The 24,005-nt window shown below is 45.6% G+C and overlaps 1 long non-coding RNA gene across 1 annotated transcript; it reads right to left on the bottom strand.

The window, feature by feature from the left end:
• Positions 1-4,094: 4,094 nt before the first annotated feature.
• LOC116978157 lies at positions 4,095-8,369 on the bottom strand. The gene is made up of 3 exons (XR_004413399.1): positions 8,316-8,369; positions 6,259-6,261; positions 4,095-4,107 (listed from the first exon to the last, which is right to left on the bottom strand). It is a non-coding gene; the product is annotated as an uncharacterized LOC116978157 (long non-coding RNA).
• Between the last annotated feature and the right edge of the window lie 15,636 nt (positions 8,370-24,005).

Consider the following 24,005-nt stretch of genomic DNA (forward strand, 5'->3'; position numbering starts at 1 on the left):
ATATGTATACATTTTCTTCCTGTGATTCCTCACCGCTGCTTTGAAGAATGTCGCGCATGCGTGCTGGCGGGGTCTTCACGTAATCCCTCATCGTAACTCCTCATAAAATAAAGATCAAACTTCAAACTGGTAAGTTCTCGTTTAATCGTACTATTTTAAATTCTGTACTATGATTTACCCCATATAAAAGGGGCTATAACTTTGTTTGTTAATGAATTCATCATGATTTTTTCCAATGTCTGATTCATGTTTTGAATACGTTAACACAATTCCTTCCTTACTCAACTAAGACATGTCACAGTGAGATTCTTTGTTTTCCATGTACAAGTAGGCAAAGAGTTGCCACATATAGGGCGCTGTCAAAGTTACAAAGTTATTCAATTTAGTTTCCAATGGTCCCTCTTTTGTTCTGGGGTACCCCCCCCCCCCCCCCCCCTCAATGGCTCGTCCTCATTTGCCTTCCGGCACCCACGTGGCATGTCCGGCCTCGAGCACCCACCACCTCCGCAGACCCCTCCTCAACCACGCGGGTACTCTCTTGACGGCTCCACGGCACTCGCCGGCAGGTGAGAACGTGGACAGGGCGATGTCAACATGTACTGAACAACCTACAGTCTGAAAGAATGGTCTTGATCCAGAACGTCACCCATTCCTTCTCTCCAGAATGCTGTCTGTCCCGCTGAGGTACTCCAGCATTTTGTATCTATCTTCGGTTTAAACCAGCACTGCAGTTCCATCCTACAACCTTAAATATGTGTGTAATAGTAAGCTGTAAAAGCACTGCTACTTTATTTCCACTTGAATACCTAAATTGTAAGTAGTTGAAAGCACAGATATAAAGCTTGCTGGCTAACTTGAAAAGTATATAATTTGTACTGTTTAGAGTTCAGTTTATTGTCATGTGTGCCGAGGTACAGTGAAAAGCTTTTGTTGCATGTTAACCAGTCAGCAGAAAGCCAATACATGATTACCATCAAGCCATCCACAGTGTACAGATACATGATCATGGGAATAACGTGATTGGTATATTTTAACCAATCCACATCAGATACTTATTGGTCATGGATAATTATTATTGCCTCAGTTCGTGTGGAGAGGTGTAAATGGTGGAGGAGGGTGAAAATCGGGACAAACTTTGTCCGAGTCTGTGAGGGAAGGGGATTAGTGTCTTTGAGTTGAATATTGATCAGATGAAAGGGGAGTCAGTGCTGACTGTTGTTCAAGGCTGCAGGAGAGGAGAGGAAATCACTGTTCCTGCAAAGTTACATTTGATTGCATGAACTTGACGTCATTATTCCATTGTTGCCACTTGCAGAGAGAGAGAGATATAGAAAGGAATCGGAGGTTTCATTCTCAGTGGATTACCATACATAAAACACTGGTTGCAGCAGGTCTGGCAGAGTCAGACAGAGAGGATGAGATGGAGACTGGAATCAGTGCTGACTTTGGTCATAAACACACTGTGGATGCAAAACATAGTCACGGACAGGGATGTTTGTAAGTGTAAGAATCAAACTGTGTTCAAACCCTACTCTTCAAGCCATCCCGTCGAAGTTGAGGTGAGTGATGAGGCGGAAAGCACTGCGTAGCCTTTTATCTCTTCAGCTGGAAAGTGCAGCGAGGATTTACGAGGATGTCGCCCAGGGTTGGGGAATAAAGAAGCAGAGGGCATAGGTTCAAGTTGAGAGGGGAAAGATTTGATGGGAAACTGATAGATTAACTTGGGGTCATGTTCGTTACGGACATCGTGGATGGTCTGTTCCTGTGCTGTACTGTTATATATTCTAGTTGTGTGGACACCAGAACATAACATGGCAATGGGGGCAAATGTAGGTGGACTTTTGACTGCTAGTGACTGTTCTGCATTTCGTTCCGATCCTGGCTAATCTAGTTTAGTGAGTGATCTGAACTCTCTACAATTAAACATTCTAAAGATTCACAAATCTCTTAGGCAACACAACACTCTTATCAGAGTTACAATGCACAATGTGTAGGAAGGAAATTGCAGATGCCCGTTTAAACCGAAGATAAACACAAAATGCTGGAGTAATTCAGCGGGACAGGCAGCATCTCTGGAGAGAAGGAATGAGTGACATTTTGGGTCGAGACCCTTCTTCAAACTGAGAGTCAGGGGAGGGGGAGGTACAAAGATAAGGAAGTGTAAGGTGTGAGAATTAGACATCAAAGGGGGTGGACATCAAGGAAAATGTAGGATTGATCATTGTTAGCTAGGAGAAGGTAACAACAAAGTAAACAGTTAAAATGTAATCAGGGGCCAGTCAGACTGGTCGGAGAACTGTGAAGGGGGAGGGATGGAGAGAGAGGCAAAGCAAGGATTACATGAAGTTAGAGAAGTCAATATTCATACCACTGGGGTGTAAGTCGCTGAAGCATAATATGAGGTGCTGTTCCTCCAATTTGCGTTGGTCCTCACTTTGACAATGGAGGAGGCCAAGGACAGAAAGGTCAATGTGGGAATGGGAGAGGGAGTTAAAGTATTGAGCAACAGGAGATCAGGTCGGTTTAGGCGGACTGTGCGGAGGTGTTCAGTGAAACAATAGCCGAGTCTGCGCTTGGTCTCACCGATTTATAGGAATCCACACCAGGAACACTGGGCACAGCAGATGAGGTTGGAGGAGGTGCAAGTGAACCTCTGCCTCACCTGAAAAGACTGTCGGGTCCTTGGACGGAGTCGAGGGATAAAGTATAGGGACAGGTGTTGCATCTCCTGCGATTGCAGGGAAAAGTACCTGGGGAGAAAGCAGGAACGGGGTACTGATTTAGGATGATCAGCCATGATTATATTGAAAGGAGGTGCTGGCTCGAAGGGCTGATTAGCCTATTCCTGCACATACTTTCTATGTTTCTATGTCAATCGATAGTCTATCTTCTGTGATGGAGACTGTGAGATCAAGAAACAAAAGGGAGATATCAGAGATGCTCCAAGTGAATTTGAGTGCAGGATGCAATTAGTAGTAAATGTGATGAAGTCTGTGAGTTCTGCATGGGTGCAGGAGGAAGCCTTGATGCAGTCGTCAATGTAGCAGAGATAGAGTTCAGAGATAGGGGCAGTGTGTGCTGGGAACAGGAATTGCTCAACGTACCCAACAAAGATATACATAGAGAAGATAGAGTTGGGCATAGCTTTGGGGTGCGAGAGGCAACGTTTAAAGGAGATGTGCGGGACATGTTTTTCATGCAGAAAGTGGTGGGTGCCTGGTGGTTGAAGTAGAGGTGATAGTGGCATTTAAGATACTTTTGTATATGCTGATTTAGCTCATCGGGCTAAAGGAATCAAGGGATATGGGGGAAAATGTCAGAATGGGGTACTGATTTTGGATGATCAGCCATGATTATATTGAAAGGCGGTGCTGGCTCGAAGGGCCGAATGGCCTACTCCTGTACCTATTTTCTATGTTTCTATGACAGCATGCAAGGTCAGGATCGAACCCAAGACTCTAGTGCTGTGAGGCAGCAGCTCTACCATTCAGGATTGCAACAAAAAGTACCACCAACATCATCTGCAGGCTAAATCTGTCCACCAACACTGCTTAATTTTCTTCAGGGTCTGAGAGCAGATAATTCTGTATAATTGCAGGAAATTGTTATTTCTTAATTCATATGGCAATTCTAATTTTATTCCAGGTCTTTGCATTTCACCTTGAAAAAAAATGGGCGCAATATCACTGGCCGAAAATTACAACGATTGTGGTAACTGGTGCTGTGGAAGATGAGTTCTACTGTATCGCCCATTCATATAACATTAGACTTGTCTTGACAGGTAACTCATTTTACCACATATGATTGAGTGAAAACCAACAAAGATCCAAGGGTTAATTCAGACCGGTGTAGAGCTGAGTTTAGTCGGCATCTCAGCACGTTTTATTCCATCTACTGTACGACCATCTGCTCTACGAGCATGGACTCGGTGACCATTTTGCCAAACACTTGCGCTCAGTCCGCCAAAGCCTACTGGATCTCCCAGTTGCTAACTAATTTCACTTGTCTTCCCATTCCCATGCTGACCTTTCTAGCCTTGGCTTCCTCCATTTCAAGAGTAAAACCACACACAAATTCACAAGCCTCCCCCACTTTCTCCCCTCCAGTCTCTCCCCTCTCTTTTCCCCATGTCCCACCTGATTGCACATCCATTTCTCTCTTCCCCCAACCCTCCCACCTATATTACTTGCTTTGACTTCACATTTTTTGATCTAACATTTTTTGTTTTTTCATCTCTGCCCTTTGTTCGGCCATCTGCCGATCACAACCCATCTCACCCACATCTACTCACTAGTGTTTGTCCTGCCCATCCTCTGGTCCAGCTTTCACCCACCACAATCAGTCTGAAGAAAGGTCACAACCCAAAGCATCACTTATCCATGTACTTCAGCCATGCTGCTTGGCCTATTGAGTTACTCCATCACTTTTTTTTGGTAAACCAGCACCTGCAGTTCTTTGCTTCTCCAGGTTTCATTCCTTCACCGGTTGTGGACAACACCAATTCTTGGTCGTATAAATACCCCTGATCCAAATGGCTTGTTCAGCCATTTCAGGGAGTTGGTTGTGGGCCTGATGTCATGGGTTTTCGGATAGGTACATGGATATTCAGGGAATGGATGGATATGGATTATGTGCAGACAGATAAAAGTTTGTTAATAGTTAATTCAGAAACAAGGGATCTGAGCTTAAAGAAGACATAGTTAATTCAGAAACAAGGGTTCTGAACTTAAAGAAAGGTAACTTTGAGGGTATGAGACGTGAATTGGCCAAGATAGACTGGCAATTGATTCTTAAAGGGTTGACGGTGGATATGCAAAGGGAGGCATTTAAAGACTGCATGGATGAACTACAACAATTGTTCATCCCAGTTTGGCAGAATAATAAATTAAGGAAGGTTATGCATCCGTGGATAACAAGGGAAATCAGGGATAGCATTAAAACAAAAGATGAAGCATACAAATTAGCCAGAAAAAAACAGCCTACCTGAGGACTGGGAGAAATTCAGTCCAGCAGAGGACAAAGGGCTTAATTAGGAAAGGGAAAATATATTATGAAAGAAAACTGGCAGGGAACATAAAAACTGACTGCAAAAGTTTTTATAGATATGTGAAGAGAAAAAGATTAGTTAAAACAAATGGAGGTCCCTTGCAGACAGAAACAGGTGAATTGATCATGGGGAACAAAGACATGGCAGACCAATTGAATAACTACTTTGGTTCTGTCTTCACTAAGGAATACATAAATAATCTGCCGGAAATAGCAGGGGACCGGGGGTCAAATGAGATGGAGGAACTGAGTGAAATCCAGGTTAGTCGGGAAGTGGTGTTAGGAAAATTGAATGGATTAAAGGCCGATAAATCCCCAGGGCCAGAAAGGCTGCATCCCAGAGTACATAAGGAAGTAGCCCCAGAAATAGTGGGGCTCTTTAGTTTCTGGAGTAGTTCCTGAGGATTGGAGGGTAGCTAATAAAACCCCACTTTTTAAAAAGGGAGGGAGAGAGAAAACAGGGAATTACAGACCAGTTAGTATGAGGAGAAGGCAGGTACAGGATACTGAGTTGGATGATCAGCCATGATCATATTGAATGGCGGTGCAAGCTCGAAGGGCCGAATGGCCTACTCCTGCACCTATTTTCTATGTTTCTATGTTTGTATTGGCATCAAACTCCGCACAGACGTTGTTTGTCATATGGTCTATTCCTGTGCTGTTCTCTGCCATGCTCAATGTGCTATCACACAAAGTCAAGTGTGAATGTCCTCCTGGGGGGTCTCCTTCAGTGGAGGCCGATCCTCTGACACCTTCTCAGCTAAATTATCTCTCTCACATAATTATTGCATAATTTTAGTTTTCATCGCTCTTTGTTCTTTTCCACAATTTAACAGAAGTTCAACCAACCATAGTACACAGACGGCAGCACAGGAAACATAGAAACATAGACATAGAAAATAGGTGCAGGGGTAGGCCATTCGGCCAATCGAGCCTGCACCGCCATTCAATTTGATCATGGCTGATCATCCAACTCAGTATCCTGTACCTGCCTTCTCTCCATACCCGCTGATCCCTCTAGCCACAAGGGCCACATCTAACTCCATCTTAAATATAGCCAATGAACTGGCCTCAACTACCTTCTGTGGCAGAGAGTTCCAGAGATTCACCACTCTCTGCGTGAAAAATGTTTTTCTCATCTCGATTCTAAAGGATTTCCCCTCTATCCTTAAGCTGTGACCCCTTGTCCTGGACTTCCCCAACACTGGGAACAATCTTCCTGCATCTAGCCTGTCCAATCCCTTAAGAATTTTGTAAGTTTCTATAAGATCCCCCCTCAATCTCCTAAATTCTAGCGAGTACAATCCAAATCTCTCCAGTCTTTCTTCATAAGAAAGTACTGACATCCCAGGAATCAGTCTGGTGAATCTTCTCTGCACTCCCTCTATGGCACTGATGTCCTTCCTCAGATTAGGAGACCAAAACTGTACGCAATACTCCAGGTGTGGTCTCACCAAGACCCTGTACACTGCAGCAGAACCTCCCTGCTCCTATTCTCAAATCCTTTTGCTATGAATGCCAACATACCATTCGCTTTCTTTACTGCCTGCTGCACCTGCATGCCTACTTTCAATGACTGGTGTACCATGACACCCAGGTCTCGTTGCATCTCCCCTTTTCCTAACCGGCCACCATTTAGATAATAGTCAGCTTTCCTGTTTTTGCCACCAAAGTGGATAACCTCACATTTATCCACATTATACTGCATTATAAGGAACAGGCCCTTCAGCCCACAATATCTGGACCGACCATGATGGCAGGTTAAACCAATCTCCACTTCCTGCATGTGATCCATATCCTTCCATTCCCCCCATATCCATGTGCCTATCCAAAAGCCTCCTAAACACCACTAACGTATCTGCTTCTACCACCCCCCTAGCAGCGTGTTCCAGGCACTCATCACCCTCTGTGTAAAAATGTATTTTTCTCTCACTACTGGTTTGTGCCATTCCAATTCCATCTCCATTCTTTGAAACTCCAGGGCAAAGAATCCAACTTTGTCCAATCTAGATAGGTCAATTAAAGATAGCGGATATGGGGAGAAGGCAGGAACAGGGTACTTATTGTGGAAGAGCAGCCATGGTCACATTGAATGGAGGTGGCTCGAAGGGCGAATGGCCTACTCCTGCACATATTGTCTATTGTCTATTGTCTATAGCTAACACCCTCTGATCCAAGTAAACGTTTTCTCACTCTTGGCTTGTGCCATTCTCCATCTAAACTAATTTATTTCCCTGGCTGAAGGGAACTCCTCCTTCCTGGTTGGCTGTAAACATTACAGTCAAACTGCTGGCTGCAAACCTAAGAAAACATCTCTGAACAGAATCACTGCTCCACACCATGTTGTAGTGTCTGCTCTAGTATACACCGGGTTTATCTGAGGGTCACCACTTAGTGATGGTCGAGACATGGTGGCCATATCTTGCGTATGCCTCAGATTTTGAAAGCTAAACCATCTGGAGTTGTGGTCCTGGCAGTGTCACACAAGGCAGGCAAGTCAAGGGGGAGGTTGCTGACAAATAATTTTGCCAGCCTATCCTAGCCAATTCCCATCTCATACCATCAAGTGTCCTTTATTCGATTTCAGGACCCTAGTCTTAACCGTGTCACTCTCCATCCTAATGCAGAATTCCACCATATTATGGTCACTGTTGCACAAGGGGCCTTGCACAACAAGATCGCTAACTAATCCTTCCTCATTACACAATACCCAGTCTAGGATGGCCTGCCCTCCAGTCGGTTCCTCTACATATTGGTTTAAAAACCCATCCTGTATACATTCCAGGAAATCCTCATCCTCAGCATTATTACCAATATGCTTGGCCCAAACTATATGTAGATTAAAGTCACAGCTATAAAGTGAGGGGAAGGTTTAATGAAGATGTTCGGCACTTGTTTTTATATAGGGAGTGGCGAGAGCCTGGAACGCATTGCCAGAAGTGGTGGTGGAGGCAGGTACAATAGTGGCGCTTTAGAGGATTTTAGATAAGATTTGCAGGGAATAGAGGGATATGTATCAAATGCACGCAGATGAGATCAGTTCAACTTGCATTGTGTTCGGCACAAACATCCTGTACTGTACTGTTCTATGTCCTTCTATGTTCTCTGAGTAAGAGGCACACAATTTATCGATGCAGCATTCTGGGATGGTCTAGAAACTGCTTACACAGAATGCTGGACAGTACAGCACAGGAACAGGCCCTTTGGCCCACAATGTCTGGGAGGAACATGATGCCAAGTTAAACTAATCTCCTCTGGCTGCACGTGACCCATCTCCCTGCATTCCCTACACATCCATGTGGCCATCTAAAAGCATCTTAAACCCTCTATCCTCTCTGCCTCCACCACAGCCTCCCATCATACCCTATAAAGCAACGCTGAGGAGCAAACTCCATCTAAATCCTCCTTCCTTGTTGTTGATGTCAGTTCTGTCCTGCAATTGTGCCTTGTAACATGCCCATTCTGACCTTAGAGCTGTCTAAACTCTGTCTTTTCTTTACCTTTCTTCAGCAGAGATTGAGACGCGTCACTTGAAAAACAACGCAACGATGGAATTGTGGATGATTGACACAGTAAAACTTGTGAAAAAATATAACTTGGATGGAATATTTATAAATTTTGGTGATAAATTAAACAAAGGATCCCGGGATTATCATGAATTGACCCGGATGGTGATAAAATCTGCGTCACATTTCCGCAATGCATTACCTGGATGTCAGGTAAAAAAGCCAAAGCTTCAAGCCTTGCGTTCCAATATGATGCTCACTGCATAAAAGAAGCAAATATATATTTTTTTGTTTGCAAACTGGAGGAACAGCAGATCATATTCCATCCAGGTACCTTACAATCCAACGGTATGAACATTGAAAGACTCAAAGTGCTGGAGGAGCTCAACGGGTCAGGGAGATTCTATAGAGAACATGAATAGGTGAGGTTTCAAGTTCACGAAGAGATCAGACCTGAAACGTCACCTTTCCATGTTTTCCAGAATTGCTGTCTGACCTGTTGAGTTACTCCAGCACTTTGTACGTTTTTCGTAAACCAGCATCTACAGTTCTTTGTCTTTCCATAGTATGAACATACAATTTTAGGAATTAATCGACTACCCCCTATATTCTTTCTCTTCCCTGTGCCCTTTCTCCCACTAGCCATTCCTCTTGTCCCCTTCCACCTACATTCCTACCTCTAGCCTCACAATTCATGCATCTCACCTTATCTCATTTCATCTATGGCCTTTGTCCATCCACCCACTAATCACCCCCCTCCCCCATCCCCCCCAACTCACCTGTATTTACACTCACTTGCCAGGATTTGTCCTGACCCCACCTCTCCTATCCAGCTTTCTCCCACCCCCTCCTCCCACTCCAACCAGTTTGAAGAAGGATCCTGACCTGAAACGTCACTTATCCACAGAGATATTGCCTGACCGGCTGAGTTACTTCAGCACTTTGTGTCATTTTCTGTATCAATCATCCTACATTGTTCCACCCCGACCTCTCTTCCAACTGCCCCTTCTTCAACATCAGTCTGAAGAATGGTCCTGACCAGAAACGTCACCAGAGATGCTGCCTGACCCGCTGAGTTATGCTTCTTAACCAATACTCAGAAGGGATTTATTATAAAAACCATATAGAGCAGCACAATGGCACAGCTGGTAGAGCTGCTGCCTCACAGCACCAGGGACCTGGGTTCCACCCCGAACTCGGGTGCTGTCTGCGTGGAGTTTGCACGTTCTCCCAGTAACCACATGGGTTTCCTCCGGACGCTCCAGTTTCCTCCCACATGCCAAAGACGTGCGGGTTTGTAGTTTAATTGGTCTCTGTGAGTTACCTTTAATGTGTAGGGAGTGGATGCACAACTGGGATAACATAGAACATCAAGCAATGGCCAAGAATGCACACAACTACGCCTCTACTTCCTTAGAAAGCTTGGCAGGTCGCCAACAACCCTCACCAACCTCTGCAGATGCGCCATAAAAAGCATTTTATAAGAATGTATCACAGCAGGTTTCGGGAACAGCTTCAATCAAAGACCATGAGAAATTCCAGAAAGTTGTGGATGTAGACAGACCGTCATTCACACCAACCTCCAGTCCATGGACTCCACCTGCACTTCATGCTGCCTCAGCAAGGCCACCAGCATAATCATGGACCAGTTTCACCACAATCACTTCCTCTTCCCCCCTCTCCTATTCGGCAAGAGTTATAGTCATAGTATGGAACAGGCCCTTCGGCCCAACTTGCCTAAAGTGACCAACATGCCCCATCTTTTCACACAGAGAGTGGTGAATCTCTGGAATTCGCTGCCATAGAAGGTAGTTGAGGCCAGTTCATTGGCTATATTTAAGAGGGAGTTAGATGTGGCCCTTGTGGCTAAAGGGATCAGGGGGTATGGAGAGAAGGCAGGTACAGGATACTGAGTTGGATGATCAGCCATGATCATATTGAATGGCGGTGCAGGCTCGAAGGACCGATTGGCCTACTCCTGCACCTATTTTCTATGTTTCTATCTGCTCTAGTTCCACCTGTCTGCAAGTGATAGGTTTATACATACGAGTGAGTTGGGGGAATGGGGGAGGCCCATATCCCTCTAAACCTACCCAATCCATGTCTAAATGTTTCTTAAATGTTGCAATAATGCATGTAATCACGTATAATCTTTTCGTTGAATGGATAGTGAGCAATAAAAGAGCTTTTTGCTGTACCTCCCTACACGTGATAATAATAAACTAAACTAGTGTGAATGGTTGATCGATGGTCAGCATTGACTCGTTGGACCGAAGGGCCTGTTTCCATGTTGCATCTCCAAACTAAACATATAACTGTGATGGGAGGCAATGTAAATGACAAGGTGCAAATGGATTTTTGTTTCTCTTGCTCTCTTTAGATCTCCTTTAATGTGCCTTGGACTCCGAACTGCAAGAATGAAAGATGCTTTGACTTTTTGGCGATTGCATCTGTGATTGACTTGATATTTGTTCAATCCTTTAACATTTACAATGACATGCAGGACGGTTGTGTTGCAACATCAAGCTCTCCCTACCATCACGTGTTAACAGGTACGTCCGATGACACATCAATGGCCGCGTAACACTGAAATAACTGGGACTCAACCTCACCAATCTGTACTTTCAGGTCTCTCCGACTACATCAAACTGGGCGTTAATTCCAGGAAGCTTGTGATGGGCGTTCCATGGTATGGTTTTGACTACGCTTGCAAGCGTTTATATCAGGTAGGGTGTAGATCTTGTCCGTCCTCACCACTTTCAATGAGATTTTGCACCTTATTTGATTGTGGACATATTTACCAATAATTTTCAATTATTAAAGATGTAATAGCAACACATTTGGAAAGCAGTGACAGGATCGGTCAAAGTCAGCATGGGTTTAGGAAGGGGAAATCATGCTTGACTAATCTTCTGGAATTTTTTGAGAATGTAATAAGTTGAATGGATAAGGGCGAGCCAGCGGATGTAGTGTATCTGGACTTTCAAAAAGCCTTTGACAAGGTCCCACACAAGAGATTAGTGTGCAAAATTAGAGCACATGGTATTGGGGGTAGGGTATTGACAAGGACAGAGAACTGGTTGGCAGACAGGAAGCTTTTATCCTATATCCATGCACTTTGGACGGTTTGATTATAATCATGTACAGTCTTTTCGTTGACTGGGAAAGCATGCAAACAAAAGCTTTTCTCTCTACCTCGGTACGTGATTAGATTAGATTAGATTAGATTATTTAATGACCACACAGTCAAGCTGGTGGAATTCAGGTTCAGTACAGGATGTTACAAGGTAGGCTGATTCCCGTCAAACATAACATAAAACACAACATCATACAATATACAGTACATGCATGGGGAGGCTATGTGCTGTTATCATAGTGTGTTCAGAATTCGGATTGCGTGTGGGTAAAAACTGTTTTTAAATCGAGATGTCTTGGCGGGCAGTGAGCTGTAGCGCCTTCCTGATGGCAGCAGGTGGAAGATGTGGTGAGCTGGGTGGGAGGGATCAGAGATGATTTTCTTCACCCTTGACACGGACCGTTTGTGATGGAGTGATTCTATTGATGATAATAAACTAAACTAAACTGAAGTGAACTAACTTTATTTATACGCACACATCACATTTATGTTTTCATGTCTCAGGACGGTGGGTGTGAATTGAAAAATACTAATCAAATAGACAGCTGTAGTTATCCATTAGCAAGATGGATCCCGTATAAAGATATCGTCCATCGCGTGCCAAGATCTGTGACTGGAAGGTTGTGGGATGATGGCCGGAGTGCCCCATATTTTGTCTACATGGTAAGATTGTACATAGGCAGCTTGTGAGTCAGACAATGCAAATATTACCATCTGTAAGATTGAATCAGTTCTGTGTAAGGGATTGTGCAAAGCTCAGAACATTGGGTCTGTACGGTGGAAACAGGGTGGAGAATAAGAACTGCCAAGAATCTGGGAGTGAATGTACCTCATCTTGAATCTAATCAAATTTTATTAATTACTGTGTTAATCAAATGCAGACACAGAGATTGTCTTGAGTTTCAAAATGAGATTTTCTTGAAATTAAAGAAGAGAATTTACACCAACTGCCATCTGCATAGCTAGTTTTGTTAAATAAACATTGGGGGTTGTAAACCACGTCCCACTTAAGAGGAAAATCGTGCAAAATTGAACATCTGAGACCAAAGGTTTTGTACGCAGTGGGTCAGGCAGCATCTCTGGAGAACATGGGTAGGTGATGTTTCGGGTCGAGACCCTTCTTCAGACACCAGCATCGGGTCTACAGTTTCTGTGCTGTACTGTTCCGTGTTCTGTGTTGACGAATGTGCTGTCCAGACAGATGTGGTGAACCGTTTTCAGCATTGTGTGGACCTAACCTTGTCTTCGATCTGTGTAACTCTCCCTGGTTTTACGACAGCATAATAAAACCTACCACCAGGTCTGGTATGACGATCCAGAGAGCATTTCAATGAAGTCATCTTTCTTGAAGAAGCTCAAACTCGGTGGCATTGGTGTGGTGAAACTAAATGACGTGGACCACAGTAGAACCTCCAGGGCAACGTTAAACGCTGAGGAAATGTGGAATGCCCTCCGTCCTCCATGAAGATCATCCTGTGCTCAAAACATTTAATCTCTGTATAATCCATCGCTTTGTGTTCTATGGAAACAGAATAAAAATTAGCTACCTTCTTGCATCTGAAGTGAAATAAACATAAATCTAGAAATCAGCTTAATAGAAACATAGAAACATAGAAATTAGGTGCAGTAGGCCATTCGGCCCTTCGAGCCTGCCCCGCCATTCAATACGATCATGGCTGATCATCCAACTCAGTATCCCGTACCTGCCTTCTCTCCATACCCTCTGATCCCCTTAGCCACAAGGGCCACATCTAACTCCCTCTTAAATATAGCCAATGAACTGTCCTCGACTACCCTCTGTGGCAGGGAGTTCCAGAGATTCACCACTCTCTGTGTGAAAAAAGTTCTTCTCATCTCGGTTTTAAAGGATTTCCCCCTTATCCTTAAGCTGTGACCCCTTGTCCTGGACTTCCCCAACATCGGGAGCAATCTTCCTGCATCTAGCCTGTCCAACCCCTTAAGAATTTTGTAAGTTTCTATAAGATCCCCTCTCAATCTCCTAAATTCTAGAGAGTATAAACCAAGTCTATCCAGTCTTTCTTCATAAGACAGTCCTGACATCCCAGGAATCAGTCTGGTGAACCTTCTCTGCACTCCCTCTATGGCAATAATGTCCTTCCTCAGATTTGGAGACCAAAACTGTACGCAATACTCCAGGTGTGGTCTCACCAAGACCCTGTACAACTGCAATAGAACCTCCCTGCTCCTATACTCAAATCCTTTTGCTATGAATGCTAACATACCATTCGCTTTCTTTTCACGCAAAGGGTGGTGGTTATATATAGTCTGCTTTCCTGTTTTTGCCACCAAAATGGATAACCTCACATTTATCCACATTATACTGCATCTGCCAAACATTTGCCCACTCACCCAGCCTATCCAAGTCACCTTGCAGTCTCCTAGCATCCTCCTCACAGCTAACACTGCCCCCCAGCTTAGTGTCATCCGCAAACTTGGAGATATTGCCTTCAATTCCCTCATCCAGATCATTAATATATATTGTAAATAGCTGGGGTCCCAGCACTGAGCCTTGCGGTACCCCACTAGTCACTGCCTGCCATTGTGAAAAGGACCCGTTTACTCCTACTCTTTGCTTCCTGTTTGCCAGCCAGTTCTCTATCCACATCAATACTGAACCCCCAATGCCGTGTGCTTTAAGTTTGTAAACTAATCTCTTATGTGGGACCTTGTCGAAAGCCTTCTGGAAGTCCAGATACACCACATCCACTGGTTCTCCCCTATCCACGCTACTAGTTACATCCTCGAAAAATTCTATAAGATTCGTCAGACATGATTTACCTTTTGTAAATCCATGCTGACTTTGTCCAATGATTTCACCACTTTCCAAATGTGCTGCTATCCCATCTTTAATAACTGACTCTAGCAGTTTCCCCACTACCGATGTTAGACTAACTGGTCTATAATTCCCCGTTTTCTCTCTCCCTCCCTTCTTAAAAAGTGGGGTTACGTTTGCTACCCGCCAATCCTCAGGAACTACTCCAGAATCTAAAGAGTTTTGAAAGATTATTACTAATGCACCCACTATTTCTGGAGCTACTTCCTTAAGTACTCTGGGATGCAGCCTATCTGGCCCTGGGGATTTATCGGCCTTTAATCCATTTAATTTACCCAACACCACTTCCCGGCTAACCTGGATTTCACTCAATTCCTCCAACTCCTTTGAACCGCGGTCCCCTGCTATTTCCGGCAGATTATTTATGTCTTCCTTAGTGAAGACGGAACCAAAGTAGTTATTCAATTGGTCCGCCATATCCTTGTTCCCCATGATCAACTCACCTGTTTCTGACTGCAAGGGACCTACTCCACTACTTTGTGTTTTGAACAAAGATTATAGCTCAGCATAAAAAGATCTTTGAGCCTCCATGCCTTGCTCTCTCTGCAACTTATCAAGCTCATCTCCTCATTTTCCAATTGCCATGAAGGATGTTTAATTAGCAACATGACTCAGTTTCTCTCCTCACTAATGTTGTCTGATCTGCTGAGTAATTCCAGCATTTTATGCTTTTGCTTGGAATTTCCAGCATCTACAAATGATTGCTTCAATCAATTATTTGGATTCTGATGTATCGGTCTCATCCTTCTTCACTTTCTCCAATTCCTAATTCATTTGTTTTTGAGAACATGGAACTATTCAACACAGGTACATGCCCTTTGGTGAATTATGTCGATACCAAGACCAACTCATATCTGCCTCTATGAGATCCATATCCCTCCATTTTCTGGACAACCGTGGGGGAGAGGAGGAGGGGAGAGGGGAGAGGGCAGGGGGGCTGGGAGAGGGGGAGATGGGGAGAGAGAGGAGGGGGAGAGAGAGGAGGGGAAGAGAGAGGAGGGGAAGAGAGAGGAGGGGAGAGAGAGGAGGGGAGAGAGAGGAGGGGAGAGAGGGGAAGAGAGAGGGGGGAGAGAGAAGAGGGGGGGAGAAGGGGGAGAGAGAGTAGAGTGGAGAGAGGAGTGGGGAGAGAGGAGGTGGGAAGAGAGGAGGTGGGGAGAGAAAGTAGGGGGCAAGAGAGGGGGAGGGAGGAGAGGGGAGGGGGAGAGACGAGGAGGGGGGAGAGAAGAGGAAGGGGAGAGGTGTGGGGGGGAGGGAGGAGAGGGAAGGGGGTAGAGGGGAGGAGAGGAGGAGGGGGCAAAGGTGGAGGCGGAGGGGGCTGGAAGGAGGGTGGAGGGGGGTAGAGGGGAGGGGGGCAGATGGGGGTGGGCGGAGGGGAGCGAGGAGGGGAGAGAGGGGTGTAGAGGTTGGGGGGAAGAGGGGAGCGAGAGAGGGGTGGGAGGGAAGGGGAGAGAGAATATAGGGAAGAGAGGGGGAAAGAGGAGGGGGGAGAGGTGGAGGGGAGGTGGGCGAGTGAGTGGGCTGCGAACACTGGAGAGAGCCCAGATGAGAGAGAGCGAGAGAGAGAGTACAGGGCCCAACTCTCTGCATCTCTCGGGAAACTGGAAGCTGGGGGGGGGGGGGAGAGGGAGGGGGGGGCCGGGTAGGGGGAGCGGGGGAGTGGGGGATGGGAGTGGGAGTGGGTGAGGGGAGTGGATGAGGGGAGTGGGGGAGAGAGAGAAGGGGAGAAAGGATGTAGATTAGTGCTTTTGTAGTTACGCCCACTAGCTTATTAGCATCGCGGTCTACTGCACTCAGCAGTCTGAAGTGAACTCTGAAGTGAGAGCTTGTAGTTGTTTGTTCTAAATAAACAGTGTATAACCTGACGGTATGAGGTCTTAATTATTACACGGACTCTAAACCAAAATGGTGTCAGAAGTTTCAGGGGCCAGTTAACGGCCCAAGATGGATTACTAATTGCTTTAATTGCGGAAGTTGACACAATGCAATTCCTGACTGGTGTCCGGCATTTAGAAAACTGCAGGCTCTGTAATAAAAGAAACCATTTTGCAAAATGCTGCAAATTGGGAAACAACAGATTTCAAATGAGACAGTCTGTTAGTTTGTTAAACCAGGATGAATATCCTAGCTCCCAGTTCCCACAAACAGATGATGATAGCACAGAGATTAATGTAGATGCTTTGTCTGGTTCAGCGTCCAAGCTCGATCCCAAGGTCAAACTGCTCATTAACGGTAAAACTCTCTAACTTAAGGTGGATTCCGGAGCCCGCTGTAATGCTATCTCCTTGGCTGTATTCCAACAGCTACAAAACACAGAAACTCTAACTCAGACAACTACTTCACTTATCTCTTTTGATGGTGCAGCGCTGCACCCTATCGGCCAAGTAAGGTTACGTTGCCATCTCAACGCGCGTGATCACATCCTAGATTTTTACGTGGCACGCGAGAAGGTACCACCCATACTGGGTGCCGATGCATGCTGACATGGGTTTGATTTCCTTCAGCCCTTCAGTCTGTCCAGGGGCTGTAGACTGTGATTTTACACGTCACATTTTAACACAATACAAGGACTTGTTTAACAACGAGCTGGGCAGGTTGCCTGCCAGATGCACGATGATTATTGACCCTGAGGCAATCCCAGGGGGGGTGGGTGAAAGTGGGGGTGAGGGGAGGGGGTAGGGGAGGGACAGGAGGGGGGTTTAGGGGAGGGGTAGAAAGAGGGGGAGATAGAGAGAGAAGGGGGAGAGAGGGGGGGGAAGAGAGAGAGGGGAGGAGAGAGAGGGGAGGAGAGAGAGGGGAGGAGAGAGAGGGGAGGAGAGAGAGAGAGAGGGGGAGAGAGAGAGGGGAGGAGAGAGAGGGAAGGAGAGAGAGGGGTGGAGAGAGAGGGGAGGAGAGAGAGGGGTGGAGAGAGAGGGGAGGAGAGAGAGGGGAGGAGAGAGAGGGGAGGAGAGAGAGAGAGAGGGGGGAGAGAGAGAGAGGGGGTGAGAGAGATGGGGAGAGAGAGAGAGGGGGTGAGAGAGATGGGGAGAGAGTGAGGGAGGGAGCGAGAGAGGTGGGGGATAGAGTGGGAGAGGGGAAGGGTGTGAGAGAGGAGAAGAGACAGAGAGAGAGGTGAGAGAGAGAGGTGAGGGGGTCCGCAAGGTTTTTTTTCCAAAGCTCGCTTGCCCGCTCGCAAGGTTTTTTTCATAGGACATCCGAGCGGCGCGACTGGTTTGCAGCGGGAGGGAGGGAGGGACGTGACTTCACTCGCTGCACCGGGGGTAGGTTTCCCAGAGGGAGTAATGGCCGCGAGGGCCACCTTCTCATCGCGTGACCCGCGCGAAGTAACGGCCGCCGCAGTCATGTTCTACCATCGGGCCGAGGAAACGGAGAGAATTCAGAAACAAACCGGTGGCCTCCGGTGACCGGCTGTGACTTCCGCTCGTTATTTCTGTGCATTTTGAAGAATGTGTTGTGGTGGGGGGGGGGGGGGGGGGCGCGAGAGCGGGAGAGCGGGACGAACCTCGGGCGTGGGGGGGGGGGGGGGCACGAGCGAGCTGGGCCACGTGCAAGGACATTGTGAGGTCAGCAGCTGGGCAACCGTTATATTTTTTTAATAATGTAGGTTGGTGATACATTTTTGTAAACATTGCGGGAAACAATTCACCAAATTTATAGAGGACTGGATTTTTGAAATCATAAGGAAAATTTCTCCCAGAAGATGTAAAAAATTCACTGTTGCAACGTCAACAGCTGGGCAAATGTACATAGGAGTGGGTTATAAAATGCAAAATACTGAAATATGTAAAAATTTCCCCATTTCGGCATCTGGTTTTCGTGGAGATACGTTTCAAAGGCAAAATTACACACACACACACACACACACACACCCAAAAACACCCACACCCCCACACAGTGTTTTAAAGGTATACTAGACCAAGTGCAGACCCGTTGGGTATGCTCCCCCAACGTAGCCGTACCCTACCCGTAGCCCCCACGGGAGACGTGGTCCTCCAAGAAGCCGTACCCGCAGTCAGCAGTGCGGCTGTTTTTAAATGGCGTCTTTGAGGCGAAATGCGAGCGCCGAGGCCTAATGGCGGAGCTGTGGCGGCGGCAGCGGGGACCCGGCGCTGTGGCGGCGGCAGCGGCAGCGGAGACCCGACTCGGCCCCGGAGCTGTGGCGGAGGCAGCGGAGACCCGACTCGGCCCGGGAGCTGTGGCAGCGGCAGCGGAGACCCGACTCGGCCCCCGAGCTGTGGCGGCGGCAGCAGCGGCAGCGGAGACCCGACTCGGCCCCGGGGCTGTGGCGGCGGCAGCAGTGGCAGCGGAGACCCGACTCGGCCTCGGAGCTGTGACGGCGGCAGCGGCAGCGGCGACCCGACTTGGCCCCGTAGCTGTGGCGGTGGCTGCGGCAGCGGAGACCCGACTCGGCCTCGGAGCTGTGGCGGCGGCGGCAGCAGCGGCAGTGGAGACCCGACGCGGCCCCGGAGCTGTGGCGGAGGCTGCGGCAGCGGAGACCCGACTCTGCCTCGGTGCTGTGGCGGCGGCAGCGACCACCCGCGGAGTTTGAACCGGCCCGTTCGCGGAGCAGGGTTGAGCCGCGGGATTTACTATCACTCGGTGGGGTCACAACATCTGGAGCCTGGATGCCTTGGCAAAGAGGGAGAACAAAGAGAGAAGAGACAGAGACTTTAAGATTTTGCCTTCCACCACAGTGAGGAGGTGTTTGGTGAACTCATTGTGGTGGATGTTAAATTTGTGTTGATTGTGTGTTTTTTGTCATTTTTTATTATATGTATGACTGCAGGGAAACGAATCTAATCGAAAAGAAGTGAACAACAAGAAAGGACTGAACCTCTTGAGGATCTCCAACAAATAATGGAAGTTTGCATGGAACAAGAGTTTGCATGGAACTCTCATGGGTCTCTGTTGCCGCTGCCGTGGAACAATAAGTTGCCAAAATACATACAAAATGGTACACAATTGTGTAATGTCTTTTTTAGTCATATGTTGATTTATTGATAGATATAATTGTCTTTAGAAGTTTATATATTTCTGCAATAGATTAAATTGTCTTTACAAGTTTATAAATACCTACATCGTGATAAACATCTCTCCTTTTTTACATTAAGTCAAGAAATGGGAGCAAATGTGTTGCCGGATGGTCAAGGAACAGCGCAAAGAGACGTTGAGACGCAGTAATGAGCAGAACGGCACAAGAGACGAGAGGAAGTTGCCAAAATACAGCCAGATCGGTAGACGATAGTACAATGTCTTTAGAAGTTTATAAATATCTACAAAAGAATAAATTGTCCTTTTTATTCATATGTTATTAGCTTCATAGAAGGAATGAAGATGCGACAAGAAATAACGTTGGAAATTTCTTCAAAAAAAGGAATTCAAGACAAAAGTAATGAACAGCCGTGACAAGAGAAACAATGTCTCGAGGATCAACGAGAAAGAACATAAAACAGAGGGGAGCAAGAGACCCATCAAGAAATAACTGAATATGTCGAGGATCAACGAGAAAGAACACAAAACAAGGAGCTAGAGACACAACGAAAATGAACTTAACTGAATACATTTTATCTTTAACATTTAAATTGTTGTATTTTAGGTTATTTATTTTTTATGATTTAATAAATCCCTTTTCCACTTGCCGTGCCTGTCAGCCGCTCTCTCTCTCTCTGCCCTCTCTCTCTCTCTGGCCTTTATCTCTTTCTCTGCCTTCTCTCTCTCTCTCTCTCTCTCTCTCTCTTCCACTCTGTCTCTGCACCCTTTCTCTTCCCCCCCCGCCCTCTCTAGACGCACCTGCGAGGTGAGGGTTGTTCGCCAGTGGATAGGGTGAGGATGGGATAAAAGGAACCAATTACTAAAATAACGATAATATCATGGGGTGTGGTTAGCTTGTGTGTGATGTGTGATGTCGCAGGCTACCCCCCCCCCCCACCCCGCGCGTTTGAGGAACAGACCCAATGGGTCTGCACTTGTAGGGGGCTGGGGGAGAGGAAGGGGGAGAGAGAGATGGAGGGGAAAGAGAAAGGGGGGGAGAGAAGGGGGGAGAGAGAGAGAGAGAGATATGGGAGAGAGAGAGCGGGAGAGACAGAGAGAGCGAAATGCAACCGTGCGTCATGCATTCAGAATGTTCTGGAAAAAATCGTGCGCGTCTCATGCACGAAAGCTGTCGGCAGCTCTATGGAATTCAGGGGAGGTGGCTGCCACGTCACGCACACACACTAACCACGCCCCCTCCCGCTCCCCCTCCACACATATACACACACACACACACACACAGCGGGTCCGATCTAAGCTGTCTATGAATACAGCACATTTATTTTGAAAAAACTGTCTTTGAAATTAAAAGTTAATGTTAAGAATTGGTGATGTTGTGAGAAATAATTCAATTCAATGAAAATCAATGGAATCAACAATAATTAGTGGAGTTAAATGAGAAACGATAAAATTCAATGCAATGAAAAAATATATAAACAATACTTTAATCCACAGCAGGGGGACAGCAGGTAGGCTGGCGGAGCGTGGCCAGGCGGGTCAGGAGGCAGGTGGGCCAAGTGTGAAGGCATTGTGAGGTCAGCAGCTGGGCAACCGACATATCAGTTTGGTGATAAATTTTAGTAAATATCTCGGGAAATAATTAACCAAATTTATAGAGGAATGGATTTTTGAAATCATAAGGAACATTTCTACCAGATGATGTAAAAAAATCACTGTTATTGGAATGTCAGCAGCTGGGCAGCGGTAAGATTTTTTATTTTAATAAAAAAGTCGGGAAAATAATGTACCAAATGTACAGAGGAGTGGATTTCTAAAATCACAAGGAAAATCTCTACTGAAATATGTAAAGATTTCCTCATTTCGGCGTCTGGTTTTCAAGGAGGTACATTTCAAAGGCAAAATGACACACACACACACACACACAGAGTTTTAATAGTAAGATTAAACGAGAATTTAACCGTTTGAAGTTTGAACTTTATTTTATGAGGAGTTACGATGAGGGATTACGTGAAGAAGACCCCGGTCATTCGCATGCACATCAATCTTTAAAGCAGCGGTGTGAAATCACAGATAACAGCAATTGAAGTAACATAGTAAGACCAGAGAAAGCTAGAACTACCAGATGACGTTATGAGGGTTGTGAGCGGAGGGCACGTAACCCCTCATCGTAACTCCTCATAAAATAAAGATCAAACTTCAAACTGGTAAGTTCTCGTTTAATCTTACTATTTTACTTCAGAGTCATGTGAGTGACTACATGAAGATTTCAAAGCTCTGTGATTTCATGCCATGAGAAACGAGTCTACACAACCACAACTGCTTCATTGACAAATGAGGGAAACATTCATAATGCATACAGTCATGACATAGATTTAAAAACATGCTGATGCTGTTAAATGAAGTAATCATAATAGTCACACCTCTCATCCGGATGGAAACTATAAATAGAAAATAAAATAGAGTTGGCAAATACCCCTGGTCTGGCAATGGGTTATTATAAAATGTTTGGAAATTCGTTCGTTTGACCATGCTGCAGCCGTTAGGATGTGGTCCAGCAGAACGTAAATCACCCTTGCTGCTGATGTTGTAGCAGCCCTGGTGGAGTGGGATCTGGAATCAGTATCTACTCCTGCATAATCAAACTCCGTTTTATCACCTGGAAATGGTCTGAACAGATACGTTCTTATAAAGGTTTGTGTAACTAACAAACATTGCTAGTTCAGAGCCTCGAAGGCTCTTGGTGACCTTGACGTATGTTGTATATGTGTGCCCTCACACAACCAAAGGTGCCTTGAACTATTTTGAGACCTGACACCCCTTCTGATCTGGTTAAGCAAATTATAAACATAAAACACTACACATCTTATTTACAGATGTAATAATCCTGTCCCGTCGCAATTATGTAGCGACTGACCTATTGCCCTAAACCAGCACCAGGAGGATAACTACCTAATGATTCGGACAAAGCTGAGGATGTAGCTGGAACCCCCTGGTGAAATAGAGTTAACACAATGACAACGTCCCATACTGCATTGTACGTGTCCTGGGAGAACTTGTGTTAAAGATATCCTTTACAAACTCGATATCCGGGGTGAACCCAACAGAGTGGGTCTCGTTTGCTGCAGCAAATCTGATGGGAAGGCACGTTGGCACAGTTAATGACCATATAACTCAATTATTGTCAAAAGACCATTTAAAATGAACTCCAAGACGTCAGTAATCTGTAACATTTTAAATGTAACATGAGCATTAAACAAACAATTCCCATCTCCTGAAGAAGAAATGTACTGCTTTTTTGGTGCTATCCCAGCACTCTGAACACATACAAGGATGGGTGTGACAACCCAAGCCGTAGGGCAGTCTATTGAGAATCTGCAGAACATAAATTGATTTACAACGGCTGATTTCCTGAGCCGCAGGCTGAACCAGCAAATTTACGTTTAGAATAACCATATAAGGTTGTATTATTATTCCCGACAAATCGGGAATCAAGGCTGCATCGGCCAATCACTCAGTAGGAACCTAAAGCGGGCTCTTGATTACTTTTTTTGAAGACCCGACTGATGAAGCAAAATGGAGGAAGACATAAAAACCATTCTTTCGCCACTGTTATGCCACATATTTTTGCAACCTGCGAATAAGCATGAAAACAACATATCTATATTCGGTGTTCCATTGAATCAGAATTTCATAAATACAGTGTGATCCAACACCCATTCTGTGTTGTCATTGATCTGTACTTGATGATACTCCAGTGGCAAATGAGATTATGTAACTGATACTAAGATAGGTGGGGTTGCGGGTAATGAAGTAGAGTTTCAAAGTCTACAGAGGGATTTATGCCAGTTGGAAGAGTGGGCTGAAAGATGGCAGATGGAGTTTAATGCTGATAAGTGTGAGGTGCTACATCTTGGCAGGACAAATCAAAATAGGACGTACATGGTAAATGGTAGGGAATTGAAGAATGTAGGTGAACAGAGGGATCTGGGAATAACTGTGCACAGTTCCCTGATAGTGGAATCTCATGTAGATAGGGTGGTAAAGAAAGCTTTTGGTGTGCTGGCCTTTATAAATCAGAGCATTGAGTATAGAAGTTGGGATGTAATGTTAAAATTGTACAAGGCATTGGTGAGGCCAATTCTGGAGTATGGTGTACAATTTTGGTCACCTAATTATAGGAAGGATGTCAACAAAATAGAGAGAGTACAGAGGAGATTTACTAGAATGTTGCCTGGGTTTCAGCAACTAAGTTACAGAGAAAGGTTGAACAAGTTAGGGCTTTATTCTTTGGAGCGCAGAAGGTTAAGGGGGGACTTGATAGAGGTTTCTAAAATGATGAGAGGGATAGACAGAGTTGACGTGGAAAAGCTTTTCCCACTGAGAGTAGGGAAGATTCAAACAAGGGGACATGACTTGAGAATTAAGGGACTGAAGTTTAGGGGTAACATGAGGGGGAACTTCTTTACTCAGAGAG

This window comes from Amblyraja radiata, chromosome 10, assembly GCF_010909765.2.
Source record: "Amblyraja radiata isolate CabotCenter1 chromosome 10, sAmbRad1.1.pri, whole genome shotgun sequence".
NCBI lineage: Eukaryota > Metazoa > Chordata > Chondrichthyes > Rajiformes > Rajidae > Amblyraja > Amblyraja radiata.